The sequence below is a fragment of the Rattus rattus genome, chromosome 14 (assembly GCF_011064425.1).
Source record: "Rattus rattus isolate New Zealand chromosome 14, Rrattus_CSIRO_v1, whole genome shotgun sequence".
NCBI lineage: Eukaryota > Metazoa > Chordata > Mammalia > Rodentia > Muridae > Rattus > Rattus rattus.
The window spans coordinates 48,482,185-48,500,980 of NC_046167.1; positions in this window are offsets into that span (position 1 = coordinate 48,482,185).

Sequence of the window (18,796 nt, forward strand, 5' to 3'; positions counted from 1 at the left end):
AGAAGTTATGCTGAATTGATACTTATTTGCTGAGGAATGATAGTAGGGAAATACTGTTATTGGTTTTTATACTTAGACATTACATATGGATAAAGAGCACTTAACATACACCTGATGTTTCAGCTAGACTGGCTGGCCAGTAAGCCCCGGGATTCTCTTGCTCCTTTCCCCTCTTGAGTTGGGGGTCACATATCTTTACTGTTACACCTGGTTTTTTACATGGGCTCTGACAATCCAGACTCAGGTCCTTGTGCAGGATGGACTTACTTCTCTAGCCCCTAGATAGTTTTTATTGTGTCCACTTTTTCTTAAGCTCCATAGTCAGTTGGGCAACTCTCGTTTAAGGAGCTAGAACACAAGTGCAGCTGTGCACTATTCTGGCCACTATAACTTCTGAGAGAGGATGGCTGGCCTCCCATCAAAGCCAAGGAAGTGAGAAATTCACATTTAGTTGAGTGAAATCAAAGGCCTTGTTAAAAAGTTCAATCTTGATCACTAAAAGGTGGGCTGTACCAGAGTTATGAACTCCAGAGTAAAAATCAAGCTGCTCTTTAGAACACAAATATTGGAAAGCCCCAAGATCTAAAAACAGAAATTAATAACAGTGGGGGTTGGGGGGCAGAGAGAATGACCTACAAAACCCAAACACCGTGTAGTATGGTAGTCACCACACCAGACATGGTGTCAGTTAATCTGAATTTAAGGTATTGACTTATCATTACGAAGTCAGCTACCTGTGGGCCTCTGTCTCTACACATACATCACAAAACAAGAAAAGTGATGGGGCTGTATCACACTGACCCCCTAACACATCAGGGCCAAGGTGGAGTGACTTCAAATACACACCCCTTTATTTTTATTATGTTTAATAAGCCACCCGCCATCAACAGGTCACCATATAAAACTAGGTAATCATAGTTTGGATTATGCCTAGAATTCTTATTATAACTTACTTCCCTGCCACTGTGCCTTTGTGTATTTATTTTTGCTAACCTAGAACATGAACTGTCTTCTAAGTGGATAGCTGGACCACACCTACTAGGTACAATATATTAATGGGCCTTCATACATGGCAGCACAATGCCAAGGGTCAGGAACTCTGAGAGTTCATCCTGAACTCACATCAGTCAGACTTTGGTCCTGCCAACCACAGGCTTTCCCAACCGTGGGACCCTGGAGAGTCACAGTGCTACTCTCAACTGTCTTGCTTTCAAAAGCACCAGGAATTTTTGATTGGCTCACAGAGAACCAGAACAATATTTTCATTTTTCTTCATTAGATTTCCAGATGGCTGGATTTTTAAAGTCTACTATAAAGACCCTGGTGATTTTTCTGAGTTTTCAGTCACATGCTTCTTTTAATAACAATGAGATCATCTCAATGCTAATATTCTTTTCAAGATAATTAATTATGGCAATAAATGTTTATTGACAGAATTTACAATACTAATTACTATAACAAGGAATCCTTATGGAGCCTTCATTGCCTTCCAAGCCCCATGCTCCTCTCTTCAACAGACGCCTCTCATCTCATCTCTACAATTACCCTATGGGGTAGGTACTGCTTTTTTGTTCCATTTTAGAGAAGAGAAAGCTAAGCCTAGAGAAGGCAAATTATGATGTTGTACACAGGAGGTTCAAACTCTGGGCACAGGGCACTGCTACCATGCAAAGCAGCTTCGGATCTTACTAATGTGGGTTTTATGATGGAGCAGTCCATTATGCTGTTTGCTGTGCTCTCATAGAAGACTGTGCAGTGTGTAGTCTATTTAAGAGACTCACCCCAAGGAACAGCCATCACTCCTGAATGATACACTTTCCATTAGCAGAGCATAGAGTTGTTCCCTTAATGATCTGCTTCCCAGAAGCCTAGGCACTTACTCACGACAGTAGCCAGGACTCAGATTTTGTTGGCAACACAGCTGCTGCTGTTGTTGTTATTATTATTATTACAGTGCCTCACATGTCTAACTTGTGTTAAGACTCAGTGTGATCTGAAGATGGCCCTGATCCCACTGCCCCCATATTCTGAGTGTCCCGCTACATCTATTTTGTATGAGGCAGGCTCTTTACCTCCAGCCTATTAATTTATTGTAGATTTTCAATGAACGAAAGTTAAGGTTTCTTTGGACAATGATGAAAATATTTTAAGTATAAAAGGTAATGAGTTGACCAAACAGAATTATCTTTTAACTATAATATTTTATGTAGCTAGGTAAACCTCATGAGGTAGTGAACATCGAAAGTAACATGAAACTGATTTGTCAAATGGAAAGTTTGCTTTAATATACTCTCAGAAATTCTGTCAGTCATGTTTATTTAGCATGAAACTGGTGGTCAGAAGACAAACTACTTACTCAGAGTTGTCTAATTGGTGTGTAGCAAAGCATGACTTTAAAGATAGCTTTGCTAGACTCCATTCTACAAGTCTTCTAGAACGTCAATGAAGTGATATTATTTATAAAACAGTATAACACACACACACACACACACACACACACACACACACACACACACACATACACACAGGATTCCCCAGAATTTTTAGTAGAAACTCAAATGGTTTGGTAACATCAAACAGTTAAATATATATCTATATGTATGGCATCTCAAATTAAATATATATAATTCAAATGTCTTGGAGACTCTTATACATTGATAATACTATTCCATAGATTTCTCAGTAGAAATACAAGCTAGTACAATCTGACCAAACAATTCAATTCTATGCATATAACATTTGAAATTAAATACACACACTTCAGATGTTAGTGAGACTTTTAAATATGGATATTACGATCATGTGCATGTGCAACACTGTGAATATTTCTCCTCTCTTTCTGCCTCCTTTTTCCTCTCTCCTAGAACTCACTAACCTTTTATCCATCATACCTCAGCCACTGCAATGTGAAGGGGTCTTGCAGTCCCAGATCTTGGGGTGAAACCTTGACTGGGTCAGGCCCAATTCAGAGAACTACATATTTCTAAGTTTAAGTCAATTGTGTATAACGAAATTTCAATTGGCTTTTCTAGAACAGAGATCTTCTCTGTTCCTCATTTTTGATAAAGCAAGGATCAGCAATAGCCACTGTGCTTTTTCTAAGGAGATGAGCCCAAGAATAGATGTGCTAACAATGGGTGGTCTTTGACATCAGATGTACCAAGGGAAGCCTGCTGGTGATTCTGACTTGTGAGGCAAGTATTGCTTAATACAGAAACCACCATGATAGTCAGTTAAGGAAGCTAATAAAAAATAAGCCATCTCTATTTATTAAGGGCATATGTTGAGTTGTTCACAATGTAGTCATAAATAAAACATTCAATAAACCAATTAAGATCCCTAGGGAAGAGTCACATCATCAGAATGAGTAGGGTGATGGCAAAATAAGAGATCCAAAGGGTACTGAGACTGCTGTGTGAACAGTATCATGTCAGATCAGTTGTACTTGTGGGGCAGGGACAGGAAAAGTAAGGAAAGTGTTAACATTTAGGACAAGTGCTAGGGCAGCCAGCAAAGGAGTGAACTGCAGATGTAGGAGACACTCAAGCTGGGGTGCTCAGTAGGGATGGGGATGGATAACTTTATAATGAAGCAATTTGCATAAATTCTTTATTTAGAACATTCCTGAGCAAAGCAATGTTATGTACATGTGTAGGACCTGGGCATCAGCACATTGCAAAGCCCCCAGAGGATTCTAATGAGTCATTAAAGCTGAGAATTCTTGGAGTGCAGGGAGCATCCTGCCATTGTATGGAGCCTAAATGCCCATCACAGAGCTGCAAAGGAGAACAAAGACAGCTTATAGTCATTCTACACGAATTTATATATAAAGGGGATAGAAAAGATGGACATTGAAATTTAAATATAGAATTACAAGCCTTTGAAATTCTTGTATATGCATGGATCACAAAAGTTGTAAAATTGAAATGTATGTCTCAGATATCATATCAGGAATAGCCAAGTAAGAACCAGACCTTTTAAAAACATTATGCTCTGTCCTGAGCCACACTCCTGGAAACCATCGCTCCCATTCACACTGAGTATCTCTATGTCAATCTCTCCATGAATCCAGCAGGGACCTTTCCAATGCAAGTCCTGTATCAGAGAGTTCACAGCCCTCCATAGGAGGCACAGTCCATGAGGTCAGGAAACAGAGACTGGGGGAAGACAAGAAGAACAACTAGAATCCTGGGAGGAGGTAAGAGTAAGGAAAATGGGGCAACTTTCAGAAGGAGGGGCTGATTGCATTCTGAATGATGAAACATAGACTGTGTCAGCAGACCCTTTCAGAAATAGGCAGTGGTATGCATTCAGATGTGGAGAATATGAAGGAAAAACATAATTAGGCAAGGAAGGCATAGAAGATAGGAGATAAGAAGCTCCTAGTAGGGTCGGAGAAAAGGCTCAGTGGTTAGGAGTGTTTACTGCTGCTGCAGAGGACCCAGGTTTGAGTCACTGTGTGTTAGCTCACAAATATCTATACTGCCTTTAAGGGGGACTGATTCCCTTCTGTCAACTCTACATGCTTCTACAAACACCTGGTGCACATAAACTAACTCAGGTACATACACACAAACAAGAAGTATAAATCTTCTCTTACAATCTAAAAAAGAAGCTACTAGTGACAGAGAGCCTTAGAGTACCTTGCTGGGGCTTTATTCTGGAAAGGACCCAGGGCCAGAGTTATGTTGCAATGGGTCAAACAAGATCTAGACAGTAGGTCACAAGTCTCTGCCATCAAAGTAGTGGAACCATGGGTTGGGTTTGGAAGAGGTCACTGAGAATGGAAATGGAAACACTGGTGTGAACGAGAAGCAGCAGCTCACATGAACAGTCAAAGGTCAACACAAAGGTAATGACCACAGAGGATGAGGTCAGACCTGGGACAGACAAAAGCTCAGACTGACTTTCTGTTTGTGGCTGAGAAGTGGGGTAGCTGTGTAGCTCTTTGGCAAGGTGGTACAGCATCAGAGGGAGACTCCAATGGAGAGAAATCTAAAGAGAAGGGAGAAAATGGAAGGGACTCCGGTGGGCATGTAGAAGGAATATATCACCTGCATGTATGGAAACTTAGACTTAGGTAAGTGTTTTGCCGCCTTGAGGGAAGTTTTAAGTACAAGTCTCTTATAGATTCAGGCATCATTTGAAAACACAGGTTGGAAAAGATCTTTCATTCAAGAATAAAGAACATTTTGTCTTTATATGAAAACGAATATATTTGAATTATAACTGCTGAATTGAGGTTCAAACTGCTCCAGTACTGAGAAAGGAACAGTTAAATTAATAGTCTAGAGAGCTAGCTGTCCCGATTGAGTGTGAGCGGCTATGACATCTGGAGCACTCATCTGGTGACAGCTGAGGAGCAGTTTTAATCTACGGCCTAGGCCTCACTGCAGAGTCAGGTGCTGTTCTAACAGGAGACTAGTTTTATCTCAACTTTTCAGAGCAAACTTCCAGGTTTTGACCTTTTTGATCTTTTCAGGGAAGTAAAAGGTGATTGTGAAGTCAGATCACACCCTGGCAAATGGATCAGTGGTAAAAGTAGTGTGTGACACACCCGGTGAACTCCAGCGATGGTCAGCACTCACGGGAAGGGGGTGGGCGTGGGGGTAGGGTGTCTTCCCACAGGGGCCTGAGGGAGGACGAGCTGTGCTCGGATGGATGGGTTCAGACAACTCTGGTACCTTCAACTATGCTCGAGGCAGTGATACGGGGTTAAATCTGAACGCACTCTAAGCAGTTGAGAATTTTACCACCACTGACAAGGTGGGAAAAATAATACCAGCCAGACGACATGAGCTTTCATGAGAGTCGAGTTAGCACAGCTAATTCTCACATTAGCTGAGTTCATGTTGCCTTTAGCATGCTACTATATTATGTATCATCCACACACCTGCCAATCTTCTCTCGTGTAGACCTACTTAGTAATGTTTATAAAACCACTCCACAGTTTCATTTCATGTCTCCTCTTCTTAAAGTAACTCTATTAGTATTTCCTTTTAAATTTTCAAAAAGACTGAAAGAGAGACCTGTGTCACATGGAAATACTGAAATACGTGTCATCAGGTTAAATGACATCTATGGCGGATGGCAATGAGAGAATAGGAAATTCAAACAGCCCATGTTATAAAGAACATGGTCTTCAGATCACATCCTGCGAGCCTGGAAGATGACAACTCCACACAAGTTCAAGTTCAAGTAGAGAAAGTCATGGTACTACAAAACAAAGGCCTTTATTCCCCCGCTCTCCCTAGAGTGGAAATGTACTCAACAACAGTTCAGAATACATACGTAGTAAAAATTATAATACAAATTAAATACCCCAAGGTAGGATGTATATAAATCCTGTTCAATTCTTAGTAAGATCCCATATGTAGAATATACTGGGATTGTTGGAAAAAAATTCCTACAAACTGTATTTTGGTGAAGGCTTTCAGTGTAAGGCTTTTTGGTTTTTGTGAGTAAAGATTCTTAAATGTTTAACCTCAACTCCAGAGGACACGTTCATTGTTAAAATGAAATCAAGCATTTTGTGGCAATGTCAACAAGGTTTTGCATGCAGAGGAAGGGGTAGAGTGGGAATAAGACCACAGAGCCCCAAACTCTATGGTGCGATGCTGTTGTAACACTTGACTTAGTTCTGGAGGAGGAGAAGATGAATTCTTTCAGTTAGTTTATATTCGCACAGCACACGTCAAAGTTACATAGAGGGAATGAGATTTACCAGATATACAATCCCTGTTCGTGTTCTGATAACTGTAATATTATACTAGCGGTCATATTTATTGAAAGTGCATTCTTACCGACGATGTACTGTGTGGTAAATATCTGTGGTGGGGAAGCATCCTTGCGACTCTCTGTTCACTGCAGTAATAGCTATTTACTGAGTAGCTGTTATGTACTGGGCACTATTGCATTTAATCCCCTCGACAATCCTATAAACAGGTTAACTTCATGGACTCGATGTCTTAGTAACTTGGCTATAGCATGGTAGCATGGTTTTATAGAGGAAGAAAATTAGGTAAAGCACACACATACCAATATTGCATAGCTGGCATATGCAAAAGTCAGAGGCTTGAAATTGGAGGTTGTTATTTATAAAGACCAAAATGTATTTTATAATACATTAGTTCTTTATAATACATTTAGTTCTTTATAATAATTGAGAAAATACACTAACATGAGAAAAACAAATTAAAGCAAGAAGGCATATACTTTCTCCTTTAACAAGAAGATCTGAAAAGTTGGATGAGACAGTGTGTTGATTGTGGAGAAAGAAGTGCAGTCCGAGATCACTCCTGGAAATGTGTGATAAATGGGCCCCTGACGACACCAGCAATGACTGCAAACACATCCATCTAACACCCAGACAACCTTCTAGAGCTTTCTTCCAGGTAATGGCTGTAAAGGCACTCCATGGCACATTTATAAGATTATATAGTACAACACTTTAAGATCAAAAGAGCAGAGACCACTCCAAAAGCTATAGATAAGAATCCACTTAAATAAATATGGTCAACACCTGGTCTGGGGTATTTTGAAAAAGAAATGTGGCAGCTCTTTCGGTAAGGATTGGAGCAAAAAGAAAAAAAAAAAAAGAAATGGAAGAATGCATGATGCTTTAGTGTCTGAATGTGAAAAAGCATGTATCAATATGTGTAAAATAACTCTAAAAGCATGCACACAAAACCAGAAACAACTGTTGCCTTTGGAGAGGGGCCGGGGAGTCTGCAGGGCATGGCTGGCAAGAGACTTTCTTTGAATATGGTGCCGGGTATTACCTGTCTTATAATTGAAAATGAAGAGCCATCTCAGTATGTTCTCCACAGCTGGGGAGTACGCACTATGATTCACGCTCCTGGGTTATTACCACATCCTCGCTGTGTCCTCCCACACAAAGCATCAAACTAAATGAGAAGACTCAATCCCAGCCCGGCATCTGCTGTGGGACGGTGAGCAACCACCCTACATTGCTAAGATATGAATAAAATACATTTTACAGGAAGAAATAAAATATCAAAGTTGTACCCTCAATTCAAGGTCTTCCATGGTGAAAGGGGAGGGAACACAAGCCATGATCCCTATCCTCAAGGCGTTCCTAGCAGAGTTAGGTAAACTGTGATATCAGCAAGTGAGTCTGCCACAAAGCACAGTGAATGCGAAGCGATGCTCGCTACCATCTCGCCACGTCCCACTGGACCGCAAGTGTCACATCTGGCTTGTAAAGATAACAAAGGCACACACGAGTTCCAGTTCCAGGAGGAAAACCTTCCGTGTATGTTAGACAAGAGGTGAAAGAGGTAAAACTAATCTGGGTCTTGAAGGATGAGGAAGAATTTAGCAGGATGGGAAGACCTGTTCTTTCCTAAGCAGCAGACCTGTGAATCCGCTGTCCTCATCCGAGAGCACTCACCAGTGAAAATGGACACATGTACTGTTGAGTGCTCATGGTACCCTCCCCAGTGGAGAAGGAGTCAGGGCTATGATGCACTGTGCTGCAGAGCCCACAAGTGTCACCCAGCAGGAAGACAGAGGAAGGCAAGAAGCCAGAGCATCTAAGTGACCGTGTGGGGAAATACTGATAAAACAGGAATCTGAGTTATGTACAGGGAAAGAGAAGTAGCCTGCAGGGCAAGAGAATGTGAGACAACAGAAAACAGAAGGAAACTGTAGTTACTAATGGGAAGAAAGGGTGGGCAGCACAGATTCGGAACCTCTGGTGCCTCACTTAAAATTCTCATTTTATATTAAATTATAATGACAAATACAATAATAAAGACAAATAAGTAGCTTTAAAAGCCCAAATTACATTAGAGAATTTTATTTCCTGCAAAAATCACTAGATTATTCTACTTTCCAATGGTTAAAATGGAATACACTTATAAACCAAAGAACTTGAGTCTTTACAGTTCTTGTACTTTTATTTGCATTTAAGATACATCTAGAGGTTTGATCAAAGCATATTGCATGGAAATTTTTTCAATAAAAATATTTTTAAAAGAGATACATTTAAGCCTTAAAAGGCACCTACAGACCACATGTTGAAATAGAAAACGTTTTACCATCATCATCAGCAGCAGTTTGGAATGCATTTTCTTCTCAGATGTTGAAACTCTAGTTTTCCAATTTCAAGAGAAGACAATGGAAGCTGTGAATAGTGTAAACCCAGTACTTGTGAGGCTAAGGCAGGGGGATTGCCACGAGTTCCAGGCCATGCTGGGCTATAGAGAGAGACTCTGTTTTCACTTCTCCTATATCCTCCAGGAGAGTATCAACATACACATTTTCAAAAGTGCCATAAAGGCATTCTATAACTATGTCTTCTTAATACTGTAAAACAAACAAACCCCAAAGGGACTGGGCAATTGGCCCAGGGAAATACTTTCTATTCACTATTATCTCTAGACAGAATTCTGGCAATTGCTTCATGTAACTCAGAATCTAACCTCAAAGGTGGCCGTCATTTATTGTGGCTCACAGGTGGGGCCTTTAATCACTTAATAATTTGCTGAGAAAGAGGAACCAGGTCTGGGGAGTCCCTCCCCTAAGAGCATCAACCCAGATCCCACCAACATCCTCAGAATGGCAACAGCAGAAGAGTGGAAGCCGAGGCATCAGCAGAAACCCTCACCTCTCGAGTGTATGCCTGTGACATGGCACTGTCAGGGATTTCCAGCACATCCCAATAAAATAAACAGCTAAAAGTCATTAATTTTATTTTATGGTGAGCTGCATTTTTGAAAAGCAAAGCATACTATCCTAGGGGAAGTAGTTAAAATTCACCTTTCTTTAAAATATGATAACAGCATGTTTTAATTTAATTTTTCCTTATAATTTCGAGAAACTTTTCACAAAGATTTTCCAGGTCAATGTTTTCCTAAATCTTGGGAGAGTCCGAGTTTAGTAAGTTGTTTTCTCTCCTTAAAAAATACGAGTATATGCTTAATAAGCTGTGTCTGACATTTGTTAGCTGTCACTTGGTCCTCTAGGCAGGAAATGAATGAAGGGAAGGTCTGAAATCAATCAGTCTGTCTGTCTGTCTATCTATCTATCTACTATTATCTATCTATCTGTCTGTCTGTCTGTCTATCTGTCTGTCTGTCTACGTACATATGTGGTGGGGGTTGCATGTATCTGTGCAGACCTGAGGAGAGTGAAAGCACTGGAGGGCCTGGAGCTAGAGTTCACATGGTTGTAAGCTGCCCAAGGTGAGTGATAGGAATAGAACCCAAGACCTTGCACGATCAGTAAGTGGACTTGACGCATAAGCCAGGCCCTGAAAATCAGTCTTATTCTGTTCCATTGTGTTAAATGTTCTCCTTCCTAATGTTTTGATTCAACCTGCCCAAGTGAAATGTGTAAGCCATGTGGAGTGCACGCTGGCAAAGGAAGACACATGTACAGCCTGATATCTATGTCAGAAAGAACAATGAGTAAATGTTTTAGTGCAACTACTAAACAATGCGACACACGGAACTCATGCAATTACACGTATGCTAAAACATGCTCACTATTTACCTGAAGTTGTGATTAAATTGGGTACTTCGTGTTCTAATTTGCAGACTCTGGAAGCCCTGCATACAACTTTGGGTCTACCACAGTGAGTGAATGCTGGGGTGACAGCATCTGTCATTTGACCGGGGACAAGTAAGGTTTATGAGTATAATAGATAAGGTTGGGGAGATGTGGAAAAAATTGGTTTAGGGGTAGGGTATGCATTGAGACCATGGCATTGTGATGAGAGAAAAATCATAGCTACCCAGACTGACTAGATACAGGTCATCAAGGCGGAGAGTAAGCTCTAGTGACCTGAGCAGCAGAGATGAGCAGGGAGCGACAGGCAGACCCTGGTGCTGGGCCCAAGGCAACTCCTCTCCACAGGATGCCAGAAGCAGTAGAAGCAGTAGAAGCAGTAAATCACCAGTGACAGGAGTCACAGAGGCTTTCAGGGTTGATAAATAATTTGAAACATAGGAACTAACATCTCAATCAAGTTTTAGAATCAGGACTTAAAAAAAATACACAACACTTTGATTGTGATTGGTGTTCCTCTATTACTGCAACTCCTTTGGGATAACCCATAAAAGGGAGTCAGGGTGAACTTTTCCTTTCTCCCATATCTCCTAATTCTCTTGCTACACTCTCCAGAGAGTGGTGTTCTCATGTACACTTCAACAGTGCTCTGAGAACTGAAATTATGTCTTAATAGCATAGAAAGCCACCAAAGAATCAATTGTTGGTCCATGAAAATATTTTCTATTCACAAGATGCACAATGCAAACAGAATCTGCATTGTGTGTGTGTGTGTGTGTGTGTGTGTGTGTGTGTGTGTGTAAGGGACAGGGAAGATTTTTTTTCTCTGCTCCTACACTGCCCTGCTGTCATTTCCAAGATCCACGAATCATGAGTCTCCTCAGCTTTGCTCAGTGTTTTAGGTTCTTGAGCTCTGGCTCTGCCCATTTTTCTGCTTGGACAGTTCCTGTGTTTTGGGTCTGAGACCATTCTGACATTTTACCTCCATAGGTCCCATGAGGAGAGCCAAAGGAGTAAGTTGGACAATGCACTATGAGGATCTGGATGCCCGGCAATGGCTAAGAGCCCTTGGCGAGCTTCTCTAACAAAATAGCCCCAATCCCCAGCTTAAGTATGTTTCCCCTTCCTAGGCTGACTTTGAATTAATCGGGCTGGGAACCTGTTCTGGTTCTTATTCTGTTAATACGTCTATGTAGACTGTGATTTGGAGTTAAGGAGAGAGACGGAAAGAGGGCCATGTCAACCCTGAGTGGAAGTCGTGTTTGCCAATCTACCTGTTGTCTAGATTTCCAATTATTCATGCCACAGAGGTAATTAATGGGCATACACTCTGGAGCAAGAAAATTAGCTTTGTAGCCTATGACAGTTACTAACCTCTCTGCATTTCAAGTTCCTCATGGGCAGCGCAGGGTACAGGAATCCCAACCTTAAAATTATGTTTATATTTCTCTGTCTAACTATTGTTTATAGTATGTGTGATCTGTTATCTATCTATCTATCTATCTATCTATCTATCTATCTATCTATCTATCATTTCTGTCTATTGTTTATAGTATGTGTGATTATCTATCTATCTATCTATCTATCTATCTATCTATCTATCTATCTATCTATCTATCTATCTAATCATGTATAGTGCATATGTAGGCACATATGCCCCAGAATAAGTGTTAAAGGATAACATTTAGAATCAGCTTTCTCCTTTTGCATTACATGGTTTCTGGGATTGGACTTAGGTACCGGGGTTGTGTAGCAGGCATCCCCTCACCCCGCCCATCCCCCTGGCTCAAGGGTGCTCCCTTTCAAGAACTAGTGTAAGGTTGAGTAAGTTATGTGCATGCAAAGTTCTGAGAGAGGTGCCAGCTACATGGTAGGCTTTTAACGGTTGCTTTATTATAACCCATGGCCATAATAAAGATCTCTTTGGCTTTCATTCTCATTGTAAATTCTTCATCCAGCCTGCAGAGTAGCATTCTGGTATCTGTGGGTCTCTGGGCACATCATTTTCAGAGCATGAAAATCACTGCCATGGGTGCAAGTTTTACCTACCCATCCCTGCAGCTATGGTAGCAAAATAAACTAGACTAATATATAAAATATGTTTAATGTTAATATCCCATTTAAAGGAAAATATATACATATAATACCAAAGTTAGGCTCAGGGAAACATGACCTGCTACTTAGATATGATACAGTTAAAAGGAGGCTAGAGCTTTTGGATTAGGTTAGCCCAGGTTAGACAGTCCATGAAAGAAGGAAACAGCTGAGCTATGGCTGCAAACGTGGTGACAATCACATGGCCATCTACGGAAGGAAAGCATTTCAATAAATGGAAGCAGGTTTTATATTCAAAGGTCTGTTCATGTGACCTCGGCTTTATTCTGAGGCCGGGTCATCATTTGTTTGTCTTTAGATGGGAATTGAGGGAATGAGTTTAATCTTTTCTTGAAGTTTCACATCCCTATATTCTGAGGTTACAGCTGAAGTGTGACTTGTGTATAAGGATGTGTGTCAATGCAACAGTAAGGACATACCGTCAGCCAGACACTCAAAATCACCTGATATTTAGCAACATCCTTAAGATTACTTTTAAAAGCATTTTCCATCTTTGCCAAAGATGGAAAACAGAGTCACATGCACAAATGACTTTGGGCAAGCTGCTGCAGAACTGTTTTAAGCATGACATCAACGTGCCAGATCAATAACTTGTTTCTTTATCTGCACATGCCATGAGAAATCTGGCTACCAGAGAGTGCCGGATCAATTAAAAACTGAATTTGCTATTTCCAGACAGCAGATAGCTTGAGGCTCTGTAGGGCCAGCAGGCAGGGATCCAAATCCCATGTCTCTCTCTCTCTCTCTCTCTCTCTCTCTCTCTCTCTCTCTCTCTGATGCTGTGTTATGTGGGCGTGTGGGGGAGGGGCTGAGGGCTTGACAACACTGTGGCTGCCTCCAGGTTGCCATCACTCTTCAAACAGCAGGAGCTGGGTACCTAAGCCAGGTGAAAGGACTCTTGCTGCTTTGCATCGCTACACAATCTGATTAATGGACATCAATATATTGCTTCTGAGATGAGGCTGTATATTTTGCTTATAAGTATGATGCAAGCATTTATGAAACTGATGTCACCAAAGTATCTAACACCTTGGGTAAGAAAGGACAGTAGCACAGCCCAAGATTGTTGGTGCAGACTTCCCCTGTAACTTCCGATCAAAGCAGAGCTGATGGAACTTCGCCTCACATTTATACATTTACTGTAAAACATTTCACTGACCACTGGTAGACAAGGTTCCCAGACATGTTTGTATAATTAGTTCTTAAGGTAGTCTTAGGAAGTGTGGATTATTGAAATAAACTTTTTTGTATATTTGGTATTCTAGTAAAAAGAAAAAATAGGCTGTGCTGAGAAGTTGCTCAGTGGTTAAGAGCTCTGGTTGATCTACTGGGTCCAATTCCCAGGACGCACACGGCAGCTCACAACCGTCTGTAACTCTAGTTGCAGGGGAATCGCATGTTCTCTTTTGACACACTGCATACAAACACACATGCAGGCAAAACCTATACACACCTATAAAGTGAGATAATAAGACAAACCTGTGCTTGGGCTGGGCTCAGTAGATAAAGTGCTTGCCATCCAAGTGTGAGGGCCAGAGGAACCCCTAGAACCTACACACAGCTTGGGAGATGTGATGACATGACCACACAGATGTCATGGGTCCCCATGTGAGCTGCCTAGCCAGACTAACTGGAATTGGCCAGCTTTAGTTCAGTGAGAGGTCCACTGAGAGAATCGATGCATAAAATGGAGAGTAACCAAGAAGACACCATCAACTTTGCTTCTGCACACATGTGCATGCATGTCTGAACACTCACACATATACCCATACACATGAAAACATATGTATACAGACACACAACTAAAATATACTAATACATCATTACAACTATGCCATGTTAGGTCTAGAGTAATCTTTTGGTTCTGGGGGGTAGGGGTGGGGAGAAACAGCAGTGATGCCAGGAACAAGCTAAGAGCCTTATGCGCACAAGGAAAGAGCTGTACCACTGAGCTAGCTAACGAGTTACTGGACCAGTCTTCCCATAGGTATGTGTGTGCACACAGACCCACATTTGTATGGGTGCACCTATGTGTGGTACCTGTGCTACCCGTGCACATGGGTGCGTATGCTTGTGGAGGCCCGAGGTCATCTTCAGCTGCCAGAGATTTCTACCTTTATTGATTTATGAGATTTAGTCTCTCACTGACCTAGAGGTCACCAAATAGGCTAGGTGATGGGCTACTGAGCCCAAGCATTGAGATTAAAAGTGTGTGCTACCATACAGTATTTTTCCATGGGTTTTGGGGATTGAACTCAGATCCTTGTGCTTTCACAGCAATCATTTTAGCAACTGAGTTATCTATCTACCACCCCTCAGTCTTTGAGATAAAAACTTCATACTTTTAAAAACAGCATATGTTTTACAGTACCCGCTTTATAAATCCTTAGTGTTGGCCACACTGGTTGACATGATCAGCTCTGATGTTCACTCATGTTTGCGGTCCCTGCCCCTAACCACTCACGCATGTTCCAACTCTCTATGGTAATACTTCACCTACTTGACCCTCTTCCAGGAATGAGCTAGCCCCAAAGGATTTTAAGACAAGTACATTTTCCCCTAAAACACCAATATTTCCAAAGATAGAATATATGCATCCTTCCTGTTGTCAATCATTGTGTTTCCTGATATAAGCTAATCCTAATGATTAGCCCTGGGGTTCTTAGAATGCATTAGGATATCTGGGTCTTGGGGGCTAAATTAAGTGGTCCTGGCAGCTGCACGTCAGGGGCTCTGTCTTTTTAGCCAGCTCTTCCTTTCCTCTGTAGGCTGCCACTTCTTCCCAGAGCTCTGGACTCTTAGGCAGTACCTACCTGTTTCGAAATTGCTGCTGCGGCTGACTATGCACTTTGGGCAGGCAGACATGTGCATTGGTAGAAGAGTGGATGTAAATAAAAGGACAGACGTTGGTGGATGAGGTGGGGGGGGGATTTACACAATCCTCTGAGTACTCGGGGCCAGGCTGGCCCTCTGGCCAATTCTGAGTTATATTTTGAGTTAAGCAAGAGCATGTGCTGAAGAGAGCACTGGTGTTCATTTTCTTCCTATTGAGAGGAAGTTGCCAAGTGCATTCAAACACTGCTATTTTCTGGGACATGTGAATTTGTTTTCAATTTGTTGAAATACATATTAAATAATAGCCATCATCACAGGACAAAGAAAAAGCCACAAATGCAGAAGATGTATACTGACTTTTTGCCTGAGGCATGTCCATCAGCTTACATCGATGTATAGAGAAAAATTCTTAATATAGCTGGCTGCTATAGGAAAGACAAAACAGGCCTCACGAAAGCTAGAGAGTGTGACAGTGACAGCCCAATAGAGAGGCCCTTGGTGGGGAAACAGGTTCATTCATTTAGATGAACTGGTTTAGAACTTAGCTTAGCAGATGTTAAAAGCTGCTGCAGACCTGCAGTTTTCTAACTTTTTCCTTTCAAAGTGGTTTCATATTTCACAACAACTTTTGTACATTAGCAGATTATAAACATCTATGCTCAGCTAATAAACCTAAATTTCCCCTGAGCACATAAATTCCGATAAAAATCTAAATTCTGATAAAATCTAACAAGGAAAAGAAAGGCAAAGAGAAGGAAAAAGAGAAATGCATCTTTCATGTGTGTAATGTTTTCTTCAGGATAAAGATACACTCCACATGTTAGCTGGCATGCCGTTAATAGGACTATCTTAATTATATCCGGCTCTGACTTCCCTGTGACTTATGGAGAGGAAAACTCAGTTCTGGATTGACACTGTGCACCCTGGAAGGCCTGCATGTGGGTAACCTCTCCTGACAGTTAGTATGCTATTTTCAGAACTTATAAGCTTTAGATATTAGAATAGCGGATAAAATATAACTAGATTCCCTGGTATTTTGGGCTGCCTCTCCTGAAGTTCCCTTCAATCAGAATAGATAAAAGATAATATGCATTGGTCAAATAAATTTATATGGTCTTCAAAAAAGTTACTATTGTAAAAATTCTTGTCAACATCATTTTTTAAATGAAGAGAAAGCCCTCCAAAATGAAGCTCTCCAGGCCCCAGCACCATTTTCTAGCTAAGCAATGTTTCCCAACATCCATTCAGGTGCACATTTTGCTGTTCAGCTCTGCTTGCTTTTGGCAATAGCATTTAAGAGAAAAACCAAGTGACCATTTTGCTACCTACACAAAAGCTTTAGAATGTGATTACAAAATGAGATGGCCTCCCTGGAGCAGCATGTTTCTCTAACCTGGTGACTTTCCTCACCTGTGCTTAGGCAGGAACTGGCCTGGCTGTGGTGAAGGGGTGGGGGACAGGGAACACACCCGACTCCCTAGACTAGGAACACTCACTATTCTCTGAGATGACAAGTTTAGCACTTAGCAGTGGGCAAGGCTATCACTTCCCTGGCCCGCTCTAACCTGGGATGAACTCCCAGGAACCGACATCAGCGGAAGCACAGCAGTCCCATTCCTGAGTTCACTCGGCATCAAGAACCCAGCACTGAAACGCTGTTTCCCTTCTTCAAGGACATCAAGGGGAACATTAACCTCGAAAGCATAGCCAGAGAGAGATGAATATGAGAACACTCACACTCCAGCCCAGGCCTACGTTTATTTTACTCTCCTGTCTCTAGCATTATGGAAAGTTTCGATCATGTAGTAAAATACACAGAAGAGCCCCCACAAAGCTGTCACTCAGGTCCCATAATTGCCAACACATGGTCCAGCTCACTCCATGTTCCCCCTCCACCCCTGCTTGGAATTTTTTTAAAGCAGTTTCCAGACAAGCAATGTTTTATTTTATGTAAGCTTTCATTTACAATACACATGTCTATTTTTCTAAAGATCACTCCAGAAATCCATGAGATGTCTGAATCAACTTCAACCATATCTTATAAAATATTTTATACTCAAACCTATCTATCTAGAAAACTGATTTGCCTGACTGTAATTGGATAATTAAAATGATAAAGTAGTGTGAAACACAGACTATTATTCTATTTATGGTAGGGAGAAGCACACACAAGATGGAGAAGACAGTACACGGACATGGCTTCCTATGGCTTTGTAAACATTACAGTCAATGACAAAATAAAATAATTTGGTTAAGATCTGCTTACATAAAGCTTTAAAAAAATGGGAGGCGGCTACTAAGGGGCCCTGGAGATGCCTACAACCCTTTCCCCCTTCTTTACAAACACAGAATAAAAGACAGACCAACTTATAGGCTCAAAACAACTCACGTAGCAGGCTAGCCCTCATAATAATTTACAAGTGATCTGAGAGCAGAGATCAAAAGGAAGCCATCTAGCATTTCTATTCAAGTCTTCACTGCCAACAACTGGTTTGTAGGAGAGTGAAGTCCTCACAAGATGAATCCAAAATCTTCTGAGGCAACTTTGGTACAATGCCACAAAGGAAATGAGGAGGAAGCCAGTAGGAGCTACAGATCGAGCTACAGGGTAGGCTCCATTAAGAGTTCTAGCAAAAGAAAAAAGGAATTTCCCTCATCTGTGAATTTTAAAAATAATAGAAGTAGGAATAATTCAGACAACTCAAGCAAAATCTTGAGTCAATTAGTCCCTTGTTACACACTAGAAACTCTTAAGTTCTTTGAAGTCCCACCTATTGGCACATTTGTTTTGTCTCTTGATTCTAGAATCTATCTATTCTCAATTGAGGAATAGGGATTTTCATATCACTTATTTTTGCTGGCTGAAAACTTCCCACCATGTCTGCCAGCAAGTTCATAGGTAAAGACTCATATTTATAGTAACATTTCAACTGTATGATTTTTTTTTGTTTGCTTGTCTTCTTCTGAAATCATCTCTAATTAACAAATTTATTGGAACAGTTCACAGCATACAAACCTCAGAAAGAAAACCTGTGATGTGTTTCACCATGAAGATGTGGAGTGTTAGGAGTGATGTGGAGTTCTAATATTGGCCCCCAGCATATGAATTTTGAGCTTAAAAAGTATATTTTTATTTTAGGTGTTTGGGCCTTTTGCCTGCATGTATGTTTGCACACCACCTGTGGGCAGTGCCTACGGAAGTGAGGTGAGGGCTCTGGATATCCTGGGATGGGAGAAACAGATGGTTGTGGGTCACTATGTGTGCTCAGGGAGTTGGACCAGAGTCTTCTAGAAGAGGAACCAATACTCTTAA